We start from the raw sequence: 7,437 nt of genomic DNA on the forward strand, positions 1-7,437 counted from the left end.
CTGCTCATGGGAAATGCTCACAGAGCGCTATCTACCAGTACACATAGTATTATGCTGTTTCTAGTACGCGCGAGCCGAAACATCAGCATGTGAAATGTGTAATCGTGGGTAACTCTAAGTGTGTAGAGTACTGTGTAGTAACTAGTAGCCATGCCAAAGCATGCATTGAAACTCTTCGTGATTTAAAAAGCTCAAAGCAAGATTGACGAGGCCGCAAGGCTATGTCTTTCTAAATTCGAACAAATCGAAAGATTGTTCAAAGTACAATTAAACTGATTGATCCTGTCAGTTGCCATATGCTTGTCTGAAAGACTAAGCCATGCATGTGCAAGCGAAGCTTGAAAAAGTGGAACCGCGAATGGCTCATTAAATCAGTTACTATCTATTAGTTGATTTGCAAGCTAAATGAATAACTGCGAGTAACCCTGCAGCTAATGCATGCTGATTGTCCGACACTGTCGGAGACTTTTACAAGACTACACCGGGTGATTTGCTAAGTACAGACACATCCCGTGATGAGTCCTAGTAACTGAAAGATCCCAGATAGCTTCGGCTTGGGGACGGAACTTCCGAATTTCTGACCTATCAACCTATGATGGTAGTGTAACGGACTACCATGGTTGTGACGGGTAACGGGGAATCAGGGTTCGATTCCGGAGAGGGAGCCTTAGAAACGGCTACCACATCCAAGGAAGGCAGCAGGCACGCAAATTACCCACTCTCCGCACGAGGAGGTAGTGACTAGAAATAATGATATGAACCTTTATGGTTTGTAATCAGAATGGAATGGACTTAAAAGCTCCATTGATGAACGAGTAGAGGGCAAGTCTGGTGCCAGCAGCCGCGGTAATACCAGCCTCTACAAGCGTATGCAATAGTTGCTGCGTTTAAAAAGCTCATAGTTGGATCTGTTTGAGTAGAACGGCAACATGGTCTTCAGTTAAATCTGTTGACTCGTTCCGCTCATCCTTCGCATCGAAGAAATAGTTTGCACTTAAATGTGACGAACTGTGGAAACGGTGTTTTCACCCTGAGAAAATTAGAGTGTTCAAAGCATCCTTTGGGATCGAATAATAAAGCATGGAATAATGGAGAATGACCCGCTACTCGATTGATGCCGGTTGGCTGAGTGCGGTAATGATTGAAAGGAACAGACGGGGGCATTTGTATTGCTACGTTAGAGGTGAAATTCTTGGATCGTGGCAAGACAAACTACTGCGAAAGCATTTGCCAAGAATGTTTTCATTAATCAAGAACGAAAGTCAGAGTATTGAAGAGGATTAGATACCCTCGTAATTCTGACCATAAACTATACCAACCTACAATTTGTCAAAGTCGATCTTGACTTGGCAAGAGATTAACCGGGAAACCAAAGTTTATTGGTTCCGGGGGAAGTATGGTTGCAAAATCGAAACTTAAAGGAATTGACGGAAGGGCACCACCAGGAGTGGAGCCTGCGGCTTAATTTGACTCAACACGGGAAAACTCACCCGGTCCAGACATCTTAAGGATTGACAGATTGAATATCTTTCATGATTATATGGGCGGTGGTGCATGGCCGTTCTTAGTTAGTGGAGTGATCTGTCTGGTTAATTCCGATAACGAACGAGATCTTCTCCATCTAAATAATGAAATTCACTATATGTGAATTCAAACACTTCTTAGAGGAACTATGCGGAATTAAATACCGCAGATGAAGTGAGGCTATAACAGGTCTGTGATGCCCTTAGATGTTCTGGACTGCACGCGCGCTACACTGTGTACTTTTAGATTGAGTACTCAGCCCTTGGTCCGAAATGGACTGGGCAATCAGAGAAAAGTACAGCGCTTCAAGGGGATCGTCTGTTGTAACTTGCAGACGTGAACCAGGAATTCCTGGTACTTATGAGTCAACAACTCATAGGGATTACGTCCCTGCCCTTTGTACACACCGCCCGTCGCTACTACTGATTGGATAGTTAAGCAAGAATTGCAAATTCCTACTGTTGGGACTTCGGTCTCCGGCAACGGGATGAAGCGGATCGAGCTTAATTGTCTAGAGGAAGTAAAAGTCGTAACAAGGTTTCCGTAGGGGAACCTGCGGAAGGATCAGTGATTGATTCCTTCGGGCATGGCTGCTGGTAGAGGCCATGTCTGTAGTGCGCATGACGCTCTGTCGCTAGAGATTGCTTGGCAACCAATCTCGAATTATGTATCGAGCTCAAAAACTACTTGTGTGGATACATAGTTCAGCAGTCATGGCAAGGGACTGCTTAAAGGGAGACTAGTTAGCAAAAGCAGCCTAGCAGAACTGCAGCTATCTAGATCTCAGAAGCTGGGTTATAGAAGCCCAGCTATAGACTTGTGAATGAGAAAGGCCTAAAAAGGTCCACAAGTCGCGTGGTTAGAACCGACACGCAAAAATCCCAGCGAGTGACAGAGCGTTGCGCTGTTCAGTGGGAAAGAGTTGAGCTACTCGGGGCGCCCACTGAACTTGCTCCGAGCCAAAGGCTCGAAAAAACACAGCTTAGCCTCAGATCCTTTACATAGAAGGCTAGCTAAAATAAACTTACCTTGGACGAGGGTAAAGTTTAGTCAGTTCTTAGGGGAGAGTAATCCACAGCTTCTCGCCCTCTGAACATTCTCCCAGATATGTAGGTCTGGGAGAGTCTCCTCCTGTTCTTCGGAATCTGGAGGTAGACAAAGACAGTACGATACGATCTTGCATCGGGATGACTAACCGATAATGATCATAATCTGACAATTTTTCCGGCTTGAGGCACCGGAGTCAGATTAAAGACACATACTGAACTAAAGGCGTATGTGCAAAGCTTGTCGGAGTGTAGAGAGTCAAGCTGAGTTGACTCGTCACGTGGTGATGACAACAGCCATGTGCAAAACACTCACAACTTTATCGTCTATGTGGAAAAGGTTGCTAACAGCGCTCTCTATGAGAGGCCCTCGCATATAACTATACGAGGAAAAGGCGATAGAGTTGTTTGAATGTGGGGCAGGTTCATCGACAAGCTAAGTTGATCACATTCTTGTTGTGGCATCCTACTAGAATTGGTCACGGTCTGCACCAACTCTCCCCAAGTTGGCCAGACTTAAAACTAGAAATAAGGTTTGCAGCTATGTGAACCTAGAAACTGTAAAGGAGTTGAAAGAACTTAAAGGAATTGAAAGAGGCCTTGAGGTATATCCTCTTGGTAAAGACCCACAAAAGCTCACAAAAGTGGCTTCGAAGGGCAAAACTGGTTCATCCAAAACAATTGGAGAGCTTAAAGCAGAACCAATTCGAATGAAACACTATTGGTGAAACTTCATCATGAGAACGTCACAAGCTGATCACGCTCTATGATATGACTAGTATTATGTTGCTTCTAGTAGGCTAAGCGCAAGCCGAAACATCAACATGTGAAAGTCGTAGAATTTTGCAATCAAACTGTGGCTAGTACTGTGATGTTACTAGTAACCTGGTGTTCCGTCATATGGCCAAGAGAGCATTTGAAGGCGAAACTTCTGCATGGGAAAGCTGCATCATGATCAAAATTTTATATCGAGTATTATGTTGACGTTAGTAGGCCTTGGCCGAAAACGCAGCATGTGAAAGGTATAGATAAAAGTTATTGTTGCAGTCAGTACTGTGTAGTTACTAGTAGCTGGATTTAAGCTCAAAATGAGACACTGTTGGTGAAACTTCATCATGAGAATGTCACAAGCTGATCAAGCTCTATGATATGACTAGTATTATGTTGCTTCTAGTAGGCTAAGCGCAAGCCGAAACATCAACATGTGAAAGTCGTAGAATTTTGCGATCAAATTGTGGCTAGTACTGTGATGTTACTAGTAACCTTGTGTTACGTCATATGGCCAAGAGAGCATTTGAAGGCGAAACTTCTGCATGGGGAAGCTGCATCATGAACAAAAGTTTATATCGAGTATTATGTTGACATTAGTAGGCCCTGGCCGAAAGCGCAGCATGTGAAAGGTATAGATAAAAGTTATCGTTGCAGTCAGTACTGTGTAGTTACTAGTAGCTGGATTTAAGCTCGAAATGAGACACTGTTGGTGAAACTTCATCATGAGAACGTCACAAGCTGATCACGCTCCATGATATGACTAGTATTATGTTGCTTCTAGTAGGCTAAGCGCAAGCCGAAACATCAACATGTGAAAGTCGTAGAATTTTGCGATCAAATTGTGGCTAGTACTGTGATGTTACTAGTAACCTTGTGTTACGTCATATGGCCAAGAGAGCATTTGAAGGCGAAACTTCTGCATGGGGAAGCTGCATCATGAACAAAAGTTTATATCGAGTATTATGTTGACGTTAGTAGGCCCTGGCCGAAAGCGCAGCATGTGAAAGGTATAGATAAAAGTTAGCGTTGCAGTCAGTACTGTGTAGTTACTAGTAGCTGGATTTAAGCTCGAAATGAGACACTGTTGGTGAAACTTCATCATGAGAACGTCACAAGCTGATCACGCTCTATGATATGACTAGTATTATGTTGCTTCTAGTAGGCTAAGCGCAAGCCGAAACATCAACATGTGAAAGTCGTAGAATTTTGCAATCAAACTGTGGCTAGTACTGTGATGTTACTAGTAACCTTTTCTTACGTCATATGGCCAAGAGAGCATTTGAAGGCGAAACTTCTGCATGGGGAAGCTGCATCATGAACAAAAGTTTATATCGAGTATTATGTTGACGTTAGTAGGCCCTGGCCGAAAGCGCAGCATGTGAAAGGTATAGATAAAAGTTATCGTTGCAGTCAGTACTGTGTAGTTACTAGTAGCTGGATTTAAGCTCGAAGTGAGACACTGTTGGTGAAACTTCATCATGAGAACGTCACAAGCTGATCACGCTCTATGATATGACTAGTATTATGTTGCTTATAGTAGGCTAAGCGCAAGCCGAAACATCAACATGTGAAAGTCGTAGAATTTTGCGATCAAATTGTGGCTAGTACTGTGATGTTACTAGTAACCTTGTGTTACGTCATATGGCCAAGAGAGCATTTGAAGGCGAAACTTCTGCATGGGGAAGCTGCATCATGAACAAAAGTTTATATCGAGTATTATGTTGACGTTAGTAGGCCCTGGCCGAAAGCGCAGCATGTGAAAGGTATAGATAAAAGTTAGCGTTGCAGTCAGTACTGTGTAGTTACTAGTAGCTGGATTTAAGCTCGAAATGAGACACTGTTGGTGAAACTTCATCATGAGAACGTCACAAGCTGATCACGCTCTATGATATGACTAGTATTATGTTGCTTCTAGTAGGCTAAGCGCAAGCCGAAACATCAACATGTGAAAGTCGTAGAATTTTGCAATCAAACTGTGGCTAGTACTGTGATGTTACTAGTAACCTTTTCTTACGTCATATGGCCAAGAGAGCATTTGAAGGCGAAACTTCTGCATGGGGAAGCTGCATCATGAACAAAAGTTTATATCGAGTATTATGTTGACGTTAGTAGGCCCTGGCCGAAAGCGCAGCATGTGAAAGGTATAGATAAAAGTTATCGTTGCAGTCAGTACTGTGTAGTTACTAGTAGCTGGATTTAAGCTCGAAGTGAGACACTGTTGGTGAAACTTCATCATGAGAACGTCACAAGCTGATCACGCTCTATGATATGACTAGTATTATGTTGCTTATAGTAGGCTAAGCGCAAGCCGAAACATCAACATGTGAAAGTCGTAGAATTTTGCGATCAAACTGTGGCTAGTACTTTGATGATGCTTGTAGCCAACCGAATTGGTTGAAAAGCCCAATAAGTAAGCTAACTTGGGAGAGCTTGTTGGAAACCAAATGCTACTAGATTGGTCCAAATACATCCTTCAACAGGGGATCACTTGGCTCGCTTTACGAAGAGGAGCACAGCTATATGTGTTAATTCGGTATGAATCGCAAGATTTGTTTACCGACCTCTCTAACGCAAAAGGCGGTCTCGGCTTCGGCTGTTGACTGCGTCCGATTCAGGGTTATATAACTCTCGATTGAACACATTGATGTTCTATTGTTGGTGCTTCCAATAAAATTGGAACACTTAAAGCAGAACCGATTCAAATAATAGCATTCTGATCAATGATTGCATTCCTTGATCAAGAACTGCTGGAGTCATTGTGATGGCGAATTTTTCTTCATAAGAAAATTGCAAAGAGACGGAACTTAATGAGACTAGTATTATGTTGTTTCTAGTAAGCGGAAGCTGAAACAGCAACATGTGAAAATCAAGTTTTGTTCAATGATCTCGAGGCGATAAGTACTATGAAGCAACTAGTAGCCTAAGCATGACTCAGATTTGAGACAGTCAAAAAGACTGGCGAAACTTCTTCACATGAAAGTTACATAGAGAACTACAAATGTATACAGCGAGTATTATGTTGTTTCTAGTAGGCGAAAGCTGAAACATCAACATGTGAAAGTTGTCTGCAAACTGTAGAACGATATGTGATTAGTACTGTGCTGTTACTAGTAGCCAGTCTGACTGTAGAAGCCAAGACAAAGGGAAACTAATGCATCTGAAAAGGACAAGTTATGGAAAGGTATGCACGATAAGTATTATGTTGTTTCTAGTAAGCGGCAGCTGAAACATCAACATGTGAACGTCGTTGTGTACAGTAACCTAGAACTATATAGTCCTTAGTAACGTGCATTTACTAGTACCTGTAATTGGTATTCAGACTCAGGCAGTTTGGAATAGTTTGGCAAAGATGCACCAGAGAAAACTGGGATTTGATACAGAAATTGTTGAATACAAGTATTATGCTGCTTCTAGTAGGTTGAATCCGAAACATCAGCATGTGAAAATTGAAAACATTTCTGGTTCGAATTGTCACAAGTATTTGGTGATCTGAGTAGCCAAACTCACTACAACGCCAATTGAAGGCAAAAATTCTCAACGGGAAAAGCTATTCTCATTGAATGAGCTAACAAGACGAGTATTATGTTGCTTCTAGTAGGCGAAAGCCAAAACATCAACATGTGAAAGTCTTGCTGAACAAATTTAATGTTGTTGAGCTCAGTACCGTGTGAATTAGTAGCCATAATTGGCGAGCGAAAATTGAACTGGCGAAACTTCGTCTTTGGAAAATTGCAGATGCCGAGCACTTATTTTGCAACGAGTATTATGTTGACTGTAGTAAGCGAAAGCCGAAACAGCAACATGTGAAAGCTGTTGAAATTTGTGGTCATTTTGCAATAAGTACAAGGAGTGTAACTAGTAGCCAGGTCAAAATTTGGGATAAGAATGAGCAAAAATTCTGCATGAGAACAGTTGAAATTATGAAACTAAATTACAAAGACTAGTATTATGTTGTTTCGAGTACGCGAAAGCGGAAACATCAACATGTGAACGTTTGTAACGAAGTTTCGTTAATTTTCAGCCTAGTACTGAGCAAGAACGAGTAGCCTCATCTCCAATCCCACGCAAAATGTAGTGAAATATGTGAGTGAACCTT

At 42.2% G+C, this 7,437-nt stretch overlaps 1 pseudogene; it reads left to right on the forward strand.

Moving 5' to 3' along the window:
• The first annotated feature begins 5,809 nt into the window (after positions 1–5,809).
• Positions 5,810–5,961, forward strand: LOC142354811 (5.8S ribosomal RNA; annotated as a pseudogene).
• The last annotated feature ends 1,476 nt before the right edge of the window (positions 5,962–7,437 follow it).

The sequence above is a fragment of the Convolutriloba macropyga genome, unplaced genomic scaffold, assembly GCF_964194025.1.
Source record: "Convolutriloba macropyga unplaced genomic scaffold, txConMacr16.3 SCAFFOLD_5635, whole genome shotgun sequence".
NCBI classification, from domain to species: Eukaryota; Metazoa; Xenacoelomorpha; order Acoela; family Convolutidae; genus Convolutriloba; species Convolutriloba macropyga.